Source organism: Oncorhynchus keta, unplaced genomic scaffold, assembly GCF_023373465.1.
Source record: "Oncorhynchus keta strain PuntledgeMale-10-30-2019 unplaced genomic scaffold, Oket_V2 Un_contig_6213_pilon_pilon, whole genome shotgun sequence".
In the NCBI taxonomy this organism is placed as follows: Eukaryota; Metazoa; Chordata; class Actinopteri; order Salmoniformes; family Salmonidae; genus Oncorhynchus; species Oncorhynchus keta.
In genome coordinates, this window is record NW_026288737.1 from 96,964 (window position 1) to 113,915 (window position 16,952).

Below are 16,952 nucleotides of genomic sequence, written 5' to 3' on the forward strand. Positions count from 1 at the left end.
TCATAACCGCCATCGATAAAAGACAGTACTGTGCAGCTGTCTTCATCGACCTCGCCAAGGCTTTCGACTCTGTCAATCACCATATTCTTATCGGCAGACTCAACAGCCTCGGTTTTTCGGATGACTGCCTTGCCTGGTTCACCAATTACTTTGCAGACAGAGTTCAGTGTGTCAAATCGGAGGGCATGCTGTCCGGTCCTCTGGCAGTCTCTATGGGGTGCCACAGGGTTCAATTCTCGGGCCGACTCTTTTCTCTGTATATATCAATGATGTTGCTCTTGCTGCGGGCGATTCCCTGATCCACCTCTACGCAGACGACACCATTCTATATACTTTCGGCCCGTCATTGGACACTGTGCTATCAAACCTCCAAACGAGCTTCAATGCCATACAGCACTCCTTCCGTGGCCTCCAACTGCTCTTAAACGCGAGTAAAACCAAATGCATGCTTTTCAACCGATCGCTGCCTGCACCCGCATGCCCGACTAGCATCACCACCACCCTGGATGGTTCCGACCTTGAATATGTGGACATCTATAAGTACCTAGGTGTCTGGCTAGACTGCAAACTCTCCTTCCAGACTCACATCAAACATCTCCAATCAAAAATCAAATCAAGAGTCGGCTTTCTATTCCGCAACAAAGCCTCCTTCACTCACGCTGCCAAGCTTACCCTAGTAAAACTGACTATCCTACCGATCCTCGACTTCGGCGATGTCATCTACAAAATGGCTTCCAACACTCTACTCAGCAAACTGGATGCAGTCTATCACAGTGCCATCCGTTTTGTCACTAAAGCACCTTATACCACCCACCACTGCGACTTGTATGCTCTAGTCGGCTGGCCCTCACTACATATTCGTCGCCAGACCCACTGGCTCCAGGTCATCTACAAGTCCATGCTAGGTAAAGCTCCGCCTTATCTCAGTTCACTGGTCACGATGGCAACACCCATCCGTAGCACGCGCTCCAGCAGGTGTATCTCACTGATCATCCCTAAAGCCAACACCTCATTTGGCCGCCTTTCGTTCCAGTACTCTGCTGCCTGTGACTGGAACGAATTGCAAAATCGCTGAAGTTGGAGACTTTATCTCCCTCACCAACTTCAAACATCAGCTATCCGAGCAGCTAACCGATCGCTGCAGCTGTACATAGTCTATAGGTAAATAGCTCACCCATTTTCACCTACCTCATTCCCATACTGTTTTTATACTGTTTTTATTTATTTACTTTTCTGCTGTTTTGCACACCAATATCTCTACCTGTACATGACCATCTGATCATTTATCACTCCAGTGTTAATCTGCAAAATTGTATTATTCGCCTACCTCCTCATGCCTTTTGCACACATTGTATATAGACTGCCCATTTTTTCTACTGTGTTATTGACTTGCTAATTGTTTACCCCATGTGTAACTCTGTGTTGTCTGTTCACACTGCTATGCTTTATCTTGGCCAGGTCGCAGTTGCAAATGAGAACTTGTTCTCAACTAGCCTACCTGGTTAAATAAAGGTGAAATAAAAATAAATAAATAAATAGTTGTCCAGTGACTCAGAGGTTATGTAAATGAGAAGTCATTCAGAGCCCATGGTAGTCCTGGGTCACCAGCAGAATGGACTTGTTTACGGGCATGTGTTTCAGATAACAATCCCTGGCTCAGAATCCAGTGTACCATCGCTCAAATTCTAATCCCTCTTTTGTTTTCTATCCCTGCATGCATGTCAATCCAGTGACAAAATGTTCCCAGCGTTTGGCTTCGGCGCTCAGATTCCGCCCGACTTCAAGGTAATTTCCAACCATATTTTTCATAGAGTTGGGCTATGGCTCAGCCTCAGCAGGGTGTTGTAATCACTCCTGTGACAAGATGAGATGAGTTGAGACTCTGGCTCTGCTCTCCTGCTTCTGTAGTGATTACGACACCCGGCTGGCCCCCGCTGGCCCCCGCTGGCCCCCGCTGGTCTCTGTTCTGTCACACAGAATGGGCCGGTCCAACACAGGGTTCTCTACTGCTGGATTGACTCTCTGAGTCACTGAACTGCCCAGCAGGAAATACTGGCCATTCTTCCTGGGTGACTGGTGCTACCCCTGGCTGACACATGATGCTGCCTCTGGTCCAGAGAGGAGGAGGGAGGGGGGGTACCATGGCACGCAATTATGCTCATTATCCAACCCACATAAATGCATCAGTCGACTTTTACATTTGATTGTGTGATTGATTGCTTCTGGCCAACTCTGTGTTAGTGTGTGTGTGTGTGTGTGTGTGTGTGTGTGTGTGTGTGTGTGTGTGTGTGTGTGTGTGTGTGTGTGTGTGTGTGTGTGTGTGTGTGTGTGTGTGCGTGTGCGTGTGTGTGTGTTCCTTTGCCTCACTGTTCCATGATGATCAATAGTCCATATTTTTCATCTTCCTCCAGGTTTCTCACGATTTTGCAGTGAATTTTAATGAGGAAAACCCAGAATGTGCAGGTAGGTGCTTTGCCTCAAACAGATTAGAGGTTCACCCTGGCTTTGAAATCAGACTGTCAAAATGCTTTATTTCAAATGCTCATCACCAGCTCTGGGGTGGGTTGTTACCTTAAATTTGCAAAATTGGGGTCAATTTCCTCTTGCACTGAATAACTATTAAATATTAAAAGCATAAATTTATCTTTAATAACACATTAACCAGATAATAAAACCACATTTATCACGTTCTCTCTTCATGCCAGCCCAAACACTTTGTAGGGATGCATCAAAAAAACGTTTTAACAGTGAGTCTACAGTTTGTTCAGAATCTAAACGGCTTCAGGAAAATGTTGAACAGCCAAAGGTGACCTGCATAATGTCCCACAGACAGGCCTGGATGAAGCCGCTGTCATCGCACACCACAGGGGATCAACGTACGTCAATCAACCTGGTGGCAGCCAGCCTTCCTTTCTTCACATTAAAGTAGACTGTTATTAATGCTAAATACCCTGACTGCCCCACAGGGACATCATGTCTGGAGGAGAGAGGCCAGGTCTGTGCTGTAGTCAGATAATGAGCCCCGAGGGTTAGAACTACCGCACAGACACCGGGGTGGGTAACGGTTAGAGAGGTGAGCCAGCAACCGCAGCGTTTACTGTGAACAGTGAGGCTGTACCAGCTTTATTTGACTGTTTTACTGTGAACAGTGAGGCTGTACCAGCTTTATTTGACTGTTTTACTGTGAACAGTGAGGCTGTACCAGCTTTATTTGACTGTTTTACTGTGAACAGTGAGGCTGTACCAGCTTTATTTGACTGTTTTACTGTGAACAGTGAGGCTGTACCAGCTTTATTTGACTGTTTTACTGTGAACAGTGAGGCTGTACCAGCTTTATTTGACTGTTTTACTGTGAACAGTGAGGCTGTACCAGCTTTATTTGACTGTTTTACTGTGAACAGTGAGGCTGTACCAGCTTTATTTGACTGTTTTACTGTGAACAGTGAGGCTGTACCAGCTTTATTTGACTGTTTTACTGTGAACAGTGAGGCTGTACCAGCTTTATTTGACTGTTTTACTGTGAACAGTGAGGCTGTACCAGCTTTATTTGACTGTTTTACTGTGAACACTGAGGCTGTACCAGCTTTATTTGACTGTTTTACTGTGAACAGTGAGGCTGTACCAGCTTTATTTGACTGTTTTACTGTGAACAGTGAGGCTGTACCATTTGACTGTTTTACTGTGAACAGTGAGGCTCAGCTTTATTTTACTGTTTTTACTGTGAACACTGAGGCTGTACCAGCTTTATTTGACTGTTTTACTGTGAACAGTGAGGCTGTACCAGCTTTATTTGACTGTTTTACTGTGAACAGTGAGGCTGTACCAGCTTTATTTGACTGTTTTACTGTGAACAGTGAGGCTGTACCAGCTTTATTTGACTGTTTTACTGTGAACAGTGAGGCTGTACCAGCTTTATATGACTGTTTTACTGTGAACACTGAGGCTGTACCAGCTTTATTTGACTGTTTTACTGTGAACAGTGAGGCTGTACCAGCTTTATTTGACTGTTTTACTGTGAACAGTGAGGCTGTACCAGCTTTATTTGACTGTTTTACTGTGAACAGTGAGGCTGTATCAGCTTTATTTGACTGTTTTACTGTGAACAGTGAGGCTGTACCAGCTTTATTTGACTGTTTTACTGAACAGTGAGGCTGTACCAGCTTTTTTACTGTTTTACTGTGAACAGTGAGGCTGTACCAGCTTTATTTGACTGTTTTACTGTGAACAGTGAGGCTGTACCAGCTTTATTTGACTGTTTTACTGTGAACAGTGAGGCTGTACCAGCTTTATTTGACTGTTTTACTGTGAACAGTGAGGCTGTACCAGCTTTATTTGACTGTTTTACTGTGAACAGTGAGGCTGTACCAGCTTAATCTGACTGCTTTAACAATGGCCTAGTAGTAGGCTACTGTGGCTATTTGATTGTAATGTACACTATATATACAATAGTATGTGGACATCCTTTCAAATGAGTGGATTCGGCTATTTCCGCCACACCCGTTGTTGACAGGTGTAAAAAAAAATCTAGCACACAGCCATGCAATCTCCATAGACAAACATTGACAGTAGAATGGCCTTACTGAAAAGCTAGGTGACTTTCAACATGGCACCGTCATAGGATTCCACCTTTCCAACAAGTCAGTTCTTCACATTTCTGCCCTGCTACAGCAGCCCCGGTAAGGGATGTTATTGTGAAGTGGACACATCTAAGAGCAACAACATGTCAGCCTCGAAGTGGTAGGCTACACAAGCTTACAGAACAGACCGCTGGGTGCTGAAGCGCTTAGCACGTAAAAATTATCTGTCCTCGGTTGCAACACTACTACTGAGTTCCAAACTGCCTCTGGAAGCAACATCAGTATAAGAACTCTTCGTCCATGGCTGAGCAGCCGCACACAAGCCTAATATCACTATGCGCAATTGTTGCAGGAATTAAATTGCTCTATGTTTTAACACCCAATTAAAATTAAACACTCTGTCAATTCATAAGGATTTGTAAGACCCTTATTCTATAATAATGGACAGTGCCCAGTCTTAAAGTCAATCAGCAGAGTTTATTCACGAGAGTACTGAACACGATACAGTTTACCACAGGTTATAAACTGAAAATAGCGTCATTAGTTCCAGTACCAACCCGTCTCTTCTCCCACCCTGGTACAAAGGCAGTATCTCAAGCCTTCCCAAATCGTCTCCCTACCAATTTAATATAATTTATGACCCAGCCAAGGTCTTCTTGTGTAGATAAGCATTCTAGCCAGTCTGAAGATATAGTTCATTCATTTCTACCAAGGAACAGACAGTCATTGTTCTAATTCTTGATTATATTTACATACATTATATTCAGTACTAGGATTAAGAAAGAAAATTCATACATATACAGTAACATAATAGTATTCTGATTAGTACATATACAGTAACATAATAGTATTCTGATTGAAATGTATACATAATTAGTCATTATTGATAAAAATTCCCTTAACAGCAATGCCAAGTGTCGGCTGAGTTGTGTAAAGCTCGTTGCCATTGGACTTGGTGCAGTGGAAACCCGTTCTCTGGAGTGATGAATCTTCACCATCTGGCAGTCCGAATGAATAATGGTCTGGGTTAGGGCTGTGGCAGTCACAACATTTCGTCAGCCGGTAATTGTCAAGCATTGTTCCAATTGACCGTTAATTAACATAAAAACATTTAACCTCTTGGCTTCCACACAGCTTACAAGCTGCTGATGCAGACCTTTGGAACATCTACATTTAAAAAAGTCTAATGAATCCATTATGTATTTTAGACAGGTCTAAAGAAACATGATATGAAGAAAATGTAGTCTATTTCAGAACAACAGAGTAGCATACTCTGAGTTGTCCTTATGTTAGGTCCTGATCTGGCTATGCCATATGGCTGTGGGACACACTAGGTCATTTAGCATACACGATCTGGTTAGAATTCCATGGCATTATTATATAGTATGAGGAATACAATTGAACAAAGCTGAATGAAATAGAAAGGATATTTCCTCCCATTGATTTGAGGAAGTGCGCACATGTGGCTATTCTGTATTGAGTGGTTGACATAGAAATAGGTACTCCTATATGCTTAATTTAGAGTTATTAATGTAACTTTAGTTGTTCTACAAACGTTGGGCTATATGTTTTGGTTTTTAGTACATTGTAAGGCTGCATGATGAGACTCTAATGATGATTTCAAAAAGTTGCTTGAAAGGCATGAGCTCTGCTTTGTTTTTTTTGTGTAGGCTGTTCAAATCAAATCACATTTATTTATATAGCCCTTCGTACATCAGCTGATATCTCAAAGTGCTGTACAGAAACCCAGCCTAAAACCCCAAACAGCAAGCAATGCAGGTGTTGAAGCAAGTTGGCTCCCTAGAAAGGCCAAAATCCAGGAAGAAACCTAGAGAGGAACCAGGCTATGAGGGGTGGCCAGTCCTCTTCTGGCTGTGCCAGGTGGAGACTATAACACAACATGACCAAGATGTTCAAATGTTCATAAATGACCAGTATGGTCAAATAATAGGTCTGGGACAGGTAGCACGTCCGGTGAACAGGTCAGGATTCCATAGCCGCAGGCAGAACAGTTGAAACTGGAGCAGCAGAAAGAGATAAAGAGAGAATTAGAGAGAGCATACTTAAATTCACACAGGACACCGGATAAGACAGGAGAAGTACTCCAGATATAACAAACTGACCCTAGCCCCCCCGACACATAAACTACTGCAGCATAAATACTGGATGCTGAGACAGGAGGCGTCACGAGACACTGTGGCCTCATCTGATGATACCCCCGGACAGGGCAAAAAGGACGGATATAACCCCACCCACTTTGCCAAAGCACAGCCCCCACACCACGAGAGGGATATCTTCAACCACCAACTTACCATCCTGAGACAAGGCCGACTATAGCCCGCAAAGATCTCCACCACGGCACAACCAAGCGGGGGCGCCAACCCAGACAGGGAGATCACATCAGTGACCCAACCCACTCAAGTGACGCACCCCTCCTAGGGACGGCATGAAAGAGCATCAGTAAGCCAGTGACTCAGCCCCTGCAATAGGGTTAGAGGCAGAGAATCCCAGTGGAAAGAGGGGAACCGGCCAGGCAGAGACAGCAAGGGCGGTTCGTTGCTCCAGAGCCTTTCCGTTCACCTTCACACTCCTGGGCCAGACTACACTCAATCATATGACCCCTGAAGAGATGAGTCTTTAATAAAGACTTAAAGGTTGAGACCGAGTCTGCGTCTCTCACATGGGTAGGCAGACCATTCCATAAAAATGGAGCTCTATAGGAGAAAGCCCTGCCTCCAGCTGTTTGCTTAGAAATTCTAGGGACAATTAGGCGGCCTGCTTCTTTTGACCGTAGCGTACGTGTAGGTATGTACGGCAGGACCAAATCAGAGAGATAGGTAGGAGCAAGTCCATGTAATGCTTTGTAGGTTAGCAGTAAAACCTTGAAATCAGCCCTTGCCTTGACAGGAAGCCAGTGTAGGGAGGCTAGCACTGGAGTAATATGATAAAAAAAAATTGTTCTACACGCTTCATTTAGTCTCTCATTCAGAATTTGACAAGCACTTGATAATGCCTCAACTTCCCGGCGGCATCCCCTTTGTGTGGCCCTAATGCACCCTAAAGAAACTCCATTCCTTTTGCGGCCAGTGGCTGTTGTTCCCTACTCCCTGAGTGCTGCTGCTCCAAAGCACCTCTCACTCACATGTCTCTCGTGATCGGGTCTTTCTCACAGGCTACAAGTGAAGACAGACACTTTCGGGACACAACTGCGCGCGTCCTTATCCAATTCCGAGGTGCATATTGAAGATATTAGAAGAACTGTCAACATTTACTTTTCAGCCTACAAGATGAATAGGCCTAACCAACAGCAAAAGAACTAACCTATGTCAATCTACTATCCCCCATAGTACAAAAGTTGACCTATTCTGTGCAAGAAATAAATATTCCAAACATAGTCTGGAACAGTTGTGGGGTGTGATAGACCCCAAATTTAATACAACCACTAGCATCCCCCCAAAAAAACGTTTTTACGCAATGAGGCTGACGCAACAGATTAGAACGTTTAACTTCAAATGTGATACACTATTATGCTATTCCTTCACATTATAAGCGCAGCAATGCGCACACATAGGCTATATGCACGAATGCTCCATTAGTGGGAAAACACCATAATCAAAAGTGGCCACAAATGTGATTTGGCTTGTAATGCTTTTATTATAAAGGTGCATTTCTTTTGTGAAAATGATCCTCCCCAAACGTGAAACTAACACACTTCATGTGTATGCCAGTCAGACTCTACACCCCTTGTAAAGAGGATTAATTTTAGGAAGTTATTTGGCCACTTTATTTTTCTATGGGATTGAGGTCAGGGCTTTGTGATGGCCACTCCAATACCTTGACTTTGTTGTCCTTAAGCCATTTTGCCACAACTTTGGAAGTATGCTTGGGGTCATTGTCCATTTGGATGACCCATTTGCGACCAAGCTTTAACTTCCTGACTGATATCTTGAGATGTTGCTTCAATATATCCACATCATTTTCCTGCCTCATGATGCCATCTATTTTGTGAAGTGCACCAGTCCCTCCTGCAGCAAAGCACCCCCACAACATGATGCTGCCCTCCCGGCTTCACGGTTGGGATAGTGTTCTTCGGCTTGCAAGCATTCCCCTTTTTTCCTCCAAACATAACAATGGTCATTATGGCCAAACAGTTCTATTTTTGTTTCATCAGACCAGAGGACATTTCTCCAAAAAGTAGGATTTTTGTCCCCATGTGCAGTTGCAAACCATAGTCTGGCGTTTTTATGGCGGTCTTGGAGCAGTGGCTTCTTCCTTGCTGAGCGGCCTTTCAGGTTACGTCAATACAAGGACTTGTTTTACTGTGGATATAGATACTTTTGTACCTGTTTCCTCCAGCATCTTCACAAGGTCCTTTGCTGTTGTTCTGCACACAGCCCTAACACTTTTTCACACACTGTAAAAGAATAGACTATAAGAATAGCTTTTATTTTTCAGCTTTTCAGCTCATCCTCCACTTTCTACCTTGTATTCGTGTCACTCTATCATCTTGCTTGTTTTGATTGGCAGCTGCCCTGGATGGATGGAGAGGAGCCAGACAGGTTCTGATCCAGTTCAGAGATTCTTCCCAGGAATAGATCAGTCTCAGTACTCCTCTGTCAGGCAAGCTTCCAGCCCACCTCCCAAGGCAGAGGGCATAGCTTGCAGTTTTTCATGCAAGAAAACTGACTCTCGTACAGATGCTGTTAGATGTGGACACACACCAATGCGCGCACACACACACGCTCAGTCAAAAACTGTCTTCCTTTGTGCCTGTACAAATGATTGATATTGATATCTGTTTGAAGGTGAACTTTGCATTACTGTGGGTAGAGGGAGTGGCAAGCTGAGACTGCCTGTGTGTGTACGTACCGGTGCTTGTGTAAGATACACTATATATACAAAAGTATGTGGACACCCCTTCAATTTAGTGGATTCGGCTATTTCAGCCACACCTGTTGCTGACAGGAGTATAAAATCAAGCACACAGTCATACAAAAACATTGGCAGTTTCCTGTTTCAGCATGACAATGAGATGTTCGACAAGTAGGTGTCCACATCCACATTGCAGTATAGTGGTCAGTAATCAGACCTCCAGATGTCTGTAGTATAGTGGTCAGTGATCAGATCTCCAGATGTCTGTAGTATAGTGGTCAGTAATCAGACCTCCAGATGTCTGTAGTATAGTGGTCAGTGATCAGATCTCCAGATGTCTGCAGTATAGTGGTCAGTAATCAGACCTCCAGATGTCTGCAGTATAGTGGTCAGTGATCAGATCTCCAGATGTCTGCAGTATAGTGGTCAGTAATCAGACCTCCAGATGTCTGCAGTATAGTGGTCAGTGATCAGACCTCCAGATGTCTGCAGTATAGTGGTCAGTAATCAGACCTCCAGATGTCTGCAGTATAGTGGTCAGTGATCAGATCTCCAGATGTCTGCAGTATAGTGGGCAGTAATCAGACCTCCAGATGTCTGCAGTATAGTGGTCAGTAATCAGACCTCCAGATGTCTGCAGTATAGTGGTCAGTAATCAGACCTCCAGATGTCTGTAGTATAGTGGTCAGTGATCAGATCTCCAGATGTCTGCAGTATAGTGGTCAGTAATCAGACCTCCAGATGTCTGCAGTATAATGGTCAGTAATCAGACCTTCAGATGTCTGCAGTATAGTGGTCAGTAATCAGACCTCCAGATGTCTGTAGTATAGTGGTCAGTGATCAGATCTCCAGATGTCTGCAGTATAGTGGTCAGTAATCAGACCTCCAGATGTCTGCAGTATAGTGGTCAGTGATCAGATCTCCAGATGTCTGCAGTATAGTGGTCAGTAATCAGACCTCCAGATGTCTGCAGTATAGTGGTCAGTGATCAGACCTCCAGATGTCTGCAGTATAGTGGTCAGTAATCAGACCTCCAGATGTCTGCAGTATAGTGGTCAGTAATCAGACCTCCAGATGTCTGCAGTATAGTGGTCAGTAATCAGACCTCCAGATGTCTGCAGTGTAGTGGTCAGTAATTAGACCTCCAGATGTCTGCAGTATAGTGGGCAGTAATCAGACCTCCAGATGTCTGCAGTATAGTGGTCAGTAATCAGACCTCCAGATGTCTGCAGTATAGTGGTCAGTAATCAGACCTCCAGATGTCTGTAGTATAGTGGTCAGTGATCAGATCTCCAGATGTCTGCAGTATAGTGGTCAGTAATCAGACCTCCAGATGTCTGCAGTATAATGGTCAGTAATCAGACCTTCAGATGTCTGCAGTATAGTGGTCAGTAATCAGACCTCCAGATGTCTGTAGTATAGTGGTCAGTGATCAGATCTCCAGATGTCTGCAGTATAGTGGTCAGTAATCAGACCTCCAGATGTCTGCAGTATAGTGGTCAGTGATCAGATCTCCAGATGTCTGCAGTATAGTGGTCAGTAATCAGACCTCCAGATGTCTGCAGTATAGTGGTCAGTGATCAGACCTCCAGATGTCTGCAGTATAGTGGTCAGTAATCAGACCTCCAGATGTCTGCAGTATAGTGGTCAGTAATCAGACCTCCAGATGTCTGCAGTATAGTGGTCAGTAATCAGACCTCCAGATGTCTGCAGTATAGTGGTCAGTAATTAGACCTCCAGATGTCTGCAGTATAGTGGGCAGTAATCAGACACTCCAGATGTCTGCAGTATAGTGGTCAGTAATCAGACCCAGATGTCTCAGTATAGTGGTCAGTAATCAGACCTCCAGATGTCTGCAGTATAGTGGTCAGTGATCAGATCTCCAGATGTCTGCAGTATAGTGGTCAGTAATCAGACCTCAGATGTCTGCAGTATAGTGGTCAGTAATCAGACCTCCAGATGTCTACAGTATAGTGGTCAGTAATCAGACCTCCAGATGTCTGCAGTATAGTGGTCAGTGATCAGACCTCCAGATGTCTGCAGTATAGTGGTCAGTAATCAGACCTCCAGATGTCTTAATGTTGCTGCTCTACACCTCTCCTCACACTCTCATCCCCTCAGGAGAGCCTCTCACTGATGAAATGAAATCTCTCTCTCTCTGTGTGTGGACCCACTCCAATTCACATACCCACTCCAATTAAATTTGCATACCACCCCAACAGATCCACAGATGACGTAACCTCTATTGCATTCCACACTGCCCTCTCCCATGTGAGAACACAGTTCATTGACTACAGCTCAGCGTTCAACACCATAGTGCCCACAAATCTCATCACTAAGCTCAGGACCCTTTGACTGAACACTACTGTCTGAAACTGAATCCTGGACTTCCTGACAGGCCGCCCCCAGGTGGTGAGGGTAGGCAATAACACGACCGCCACTCTCACCCTCAACAAGGGCTCACTTAGGAGTGTGTGCTTAGTCTCCTCCTGTACTCCCTGTTCAACCACGACTGCCTGGCTGCTCACGACTCCATCATTATGTTTGCTGATGACACGACCCGATGAGACACCCTATAGGGAGGAGGTCAGTGACCTGGCAGTGTGGTGTTCAGGACAACAACCTCTCCCTCAATGTCAGCAAGACAAAGGAGCCAATTGTGGACGACAGGAAACAGAGGGCAGAGCACATCCCCATCCACATCGATAGGGCTGTAGTGGAGCGGGTCAAGAGCTTTAAGCTCCTGGGTGTCCACATCACTAAGGAATTAGCATAGCCCACACACACCAACAAAGTCATGAAGAAGGCACAACTCTTCCCCTTCTACAGCTGCACCAATGAGAGCGTCTTTACTGGCTGCATCACCACTTGGTATCCGACCGCAAGGCGCTTCATAGGATAATGTGTACGGCCCAGTACATCACTGGTGCTGAGCTCCCTGCTATCCAGGACCTCTATACCAGGTGGTGTCAGAGGAAGACTCCAGCCACCAAAGTCATATACTGTTCTCCCTGCTTCTGCACAGAAAGCTGTACTGAAGTCTGGAACTAACAGGACCCGGCACACAGCTTTTACCCCCACTATCTGCACTAACTCTTTTGACTCATTACAGACACTGCTGCTACTGTTTATTATCTACCCTGTTGCCTAGTCACTTTACTCCTACCTATATCTACATATGGAACTCCATTACCTCGTACCCTGGACATGGATTCAGTACTGCTACCCGTGTATATCGCCAAGTTATCCTTACTCATTGTGGATTTATTCCACTTGTTATAATTTGTTAAAATGTTTCTCTCTACATTTCTCGAAAGCATTTCACTGGTAGTCTACACTAGCTGTGAGGGTGTGTGTGTGTGTGTGTGTGTGTGTGTGTGTGTGTGTGTGTGTGTGTGTGAGTGTGTGTGAGTGTGTGAGTGAGTGTGAGTGAGTGTGTGAGTGAGTGAGTGAGTGAGTGAGTGTGTGAGTGTGTGAGTGTGTGAGTGTGTGAGTGAGTGGTGGTGAGTGAGTGAGTGGTGGTGGTGAGTGAGTGAGATGGTGAGTGTGTGAGTGAGTGAGTGAGTGCGACCTGTGGGTTGTGATGGAGGGGTTGTTAATTATAAGTGAAGTTCTCCACAGATGTTTGTGTGTGACCTCAAATGCCCACTCAATCAGTAAATAGCATTACTTCTGCTGCTCAGCCGAATGGGAGGCCACTCATGTGGTGATCCATGTGGTGGTGAGAAGAGATAAATACAAGTCAATGCAGCTGTGAAGGTAACTAACTATTCACAGAGTGACTGCTTCCCTCAAAGTGAAAAATATCCTGGAATATCATGGGTCTCAATTACTCCACAACGATACCTTCAAACCTGTGTGCATTGCTGTTGGTCGTGTGTCCCCAAATACCCAGAGTTCTCCAGAATTACATGACTGTGAGTGTTACTGTGTGTGTGTTATTCTGTGTTTTTCCAACATATGTCTATGGGTGTGCAGGTATCCAAGGGGTGGTGGAGGCCTATCAGACATGCCTTCCTAAGCTTCAGCTCTACGGCCCCACCAACATCGCCCCATCATCCAGAAAAGTAGCCAGCTCCGCTTCACAGGAAATGCACACCAAGGGAGGCCATGGTAAGCTAGCTGTCAGTTGTCCTCCTCTCCTTGGAACCAATCGATTGGGAGCATAGCTTGAACCTAGATTGAGCTTAAATCATGTATTGATGTCAATGGGAGACTTCCAACGTTTTAGGGTTATGCTCAACATGTATTTCCAACACACCCACATACATTACTCTCTCACGTTTCTCCCAGTCATTGCCTTCCTTTATCTCTGCAGCAGTACTTCATTCTGCTCATCCTAACGGACGGAGTGATCACAGACATGGCAGACACCCGCGAGGCCATAGTCCAAGCCTCCCACTTGCCCATGTCCATCATCATTGTAGGTGTGGGAAGTGCTGACTTCAGTGACATGCAGATGCTGGATGGAGATGATGGAATCCTTCGCTCGCCCAAGGGGGAGCCCTGTCTACGAGACATCGTCCAGTTCGTCCCCTTCCGCAACTTCAAACATGTGAGTCTTTACTGGAACGAGGAGGGTTACCTGAGGAACTAGGAGGGTTACCCGAGGAGCTGGGAGGGTTACCCGAGGAACTGGGAGGGTTACCTGAGGAACTAGGGGTTCCCTGAGGAACTGGAAGGGTTACCAGAGGGACTGGGAGGGTTACCTGAGGAAATGTGAGGGTTACCTGAGGAACTGGGAGGGTTACCTGCAGAACTAGGGGGTTCCCTGAGGAACTGGAAGGGTTACCAGAGGGACTGGGAGGGTTTACCTGAGGAACTAGGAGGGTTACCTGAGGAACTAGGAGGGTTACCCGAGGAACTGGGAGGGTTACCGAGGAACTGGGAGGGTTACCTGAGGAAATGTGAGGATTACCTGAGGAACTAGGAGGGTTACCTGAGGAACTAGGAGGGTTACCTGAGGAACTAGGAGGGTTACCTGAGGAACTAGGAGGGTTACCTGAGGAACTGGGAGGGTTACCTGAGGAACTGGGAGGTTACCTGAGGAACTAGGAGGGTTACCTGAGGAACTAGGAGGGTTACCCGAGGAACTGGGAGTGTTACCCGAGGAACTGGGAGGGTTACCTGAGGAACTAGGGGGGTTCCCTGAGGAACTGGAAGGGTTACCAGAGGGACTGGGAGTGTTACCTGAGGAACTAGGAGTGTTACCTGAGGAACTAGGAGGGTTACCCGAGGAACTGGGAGGGTTACCCGAGGAACTGGGAGGTTACCTGAGGAACTAGGAGGGTTACCTGAGGAACTAGGAGGGTTACCTGAGGAACTGGGAGGTTACCTGAGGAACTAGGAGGGTTACCTGAGGAACTGGGAGGGTTACCTGTGGAACTGGGAGTGTTACCCGAGGAACTGGGAGGGTTACCTGAGGAAATGTGAGGGTTACCTGAGGAACTAGGAGGGTTACCTGAGGAACTAGGAGGGTTACCTGAGGAACTGGGAGGGTTACCTGAGGAACTAGGAGGGTTACCTGAGGAACTAGGAGGGTTACCTGAGGAACTGGGAGGGTTACCTGAGGAACTGGGAGGTTACCTGAGGAACTAGGAGGGTTACCTGAGGAACTGGGAGGGTTACCTGTGGAACTGGGAGTGTTACCCGAGGAACTGGGAGGGTTACCTGAGGAAATGTGAGGGTTACCTGAGGAACTAGGAGGGTTACCTGAGGAACTAGGAGGGTTACCTGAGGAACTGGGAGGGTTACCTGAGGACCTGGGAGGTTACCTGAGGAACTAGGAGGGTTACCTGAGGAACTGGGAGGGTTTCCTGTGGAACTGGGAGGGTAACCTGAGGGGAGGGTTACCTGAGGAACTGGGAGGGTTACCTGTGGAACTGGGAGGGTTGCCTGAGGAACTGGGAGGGTTACCTGAGGAACTAGGAGGGTTACCTGAGGAACTAGGAGGGGTTACCTGAGGAACTGGGAGGGTTCCCTGAGGAACTAGGAGGGTTACCTGAAGAACTGGGAGGGTTACCTGGGGAACTGGGAGGTTACCTGAGGAACTAGGAGGGTTACCTGAGGAACTGGGAGGTTACCTGGGAACTGGGAGGTTACCTGAGGAACTAGGAGGGTTACCTGAGGAACTAGGAGGTTACCTGAGGAACTGGGAGGGTTACCTGAGGAACTGGGAGGGTTACCTGAGGAACTAGGAGGGTTACCTGAGGAACTAGGAGGGTTACCTGAGGAACGAGGGAGGGTTACCTGAGGAACTGGGAGGGTTACCTGGGGAACTGGGAGGTTACCTGAGGAACTAGGAGGGTTACCTGAGGAACTAGGAGGGTTACCTGAGGAACTAGGAGGGTTACCTGAGGAACTGGGAGGGTTACCTGGGAACTGGGAGGGTTACCTGGGGAACTGGAGGTAACCTGAGTGTTACAGGAAGTGACAGGTTTCTCTCTGTCCTTCTCCAGGGCTCACCTGCAGAGCTGGCGAAGACTGTCTTAGCAGAAGTGCCCAACCAGGTGGTTGACTACTACAACAACAAGGGCATCAAGCCCAAAGTGCCCAGTGAGTTCGAGTCTTCCAGGACATTCGCCCCCTGAGAGGAGGGGCCCAACGCACTCGATACAACAGATAGCACCTTACGCTGACTAACTGAAAAGTTTACTGTTTTGCTCTTCGTTTGTTTGTTCTTTTCATTGTGCATGCTTGGCCTCCAAGGCATGCATCTGTAAAGCAACTGTATCATTCAAAGCATTGGTATGGTGGGGACACACAAACGAACAACCAAACTGTCATCCCTACAGATGAACAACTATCGATGAAGGAATGTATAGAACACCCCCGTTCCTTTTTTTATAAGAGTTTGTTGAGATTTTGCTAACTTTCTTGATATTCATACGTTGTAAAACATTTTGGACCACAGTGAATGAACTAGCTACCTGCGTTTAGAAACGTCTGCGTCCTCAGTAGTCCATATTGCAGATAAGGCAGATGCATGAACTGTTGTTTTGCATGCTGGTAATAAAGCAGACACTGTTTTCTCACAGTTCATGTTGTTTTCTTAGTGAACAATAGAGTTGACAGTATTGTAGGGATAAAGGACATTCCACTATGAAGCATGTTGACAGCACAAATGTAGTATTCTGAAGTTCACTGGAGAATATTATGGGCACATAATTTGCCGTTGTCATGTTGCAATGCAGTATTCTGTGAAATTCTGAATTACTTATAATAATAAAAGCTTTATCAATATGCTTGTGTGAAATGTACTATGTTAAAAACTATTGGGTTTCAAGTCAAAATCATAATTGGAATTGTGGTCATATCAATTTGAATTCATTCTATGAAAAATCCGTAGAAAATGCGGAGAACTGAATTGGCAGAATTTCAATATTTTGGTGTGCATGTCAAACTAGTCAAAGGAATTGGGAATTGGGGTCACTTTCTTAGCATTTCCAATGTATTCTATTGATTTAAAAACCTCCATAAAAATGATGGGAATGTTCTGATTGA

At 45.8% G+C, this 16,952-nt stretch overlaps 1 long non-coding RNA gene and 1 pseudogene across 1 annotated transcript; one reads left to right on the forward strand and one right to left on the reverse strand.

Annotated features, from left to right (window-relative positions):
* Positions 1 to 16,579, forward strand: part of LOC127925754 (copine-4-like) — a 109,530-nt pseudogene extending 92,951 nt beyond the window's left edge.
* Positions 9,049 to 12,640, reverse strand: LOC127925755 (uncharacterized). The gene is made up of 4 exons (XR_008122146.1): positions 11,514 to 12,640; positions 11,403 to 11,439; positions 10,592 to 11,146; positions 9,049 to 10,554 (listed from the first exon to the last, which is right to left on the reverse strand). It is a non-coding gene; the product is annotated as an uncharacterized LOC127925755 (long non-coding RNA).
* Positions 16,580 to 16,952: the final 373 nt, after the last annotated feature.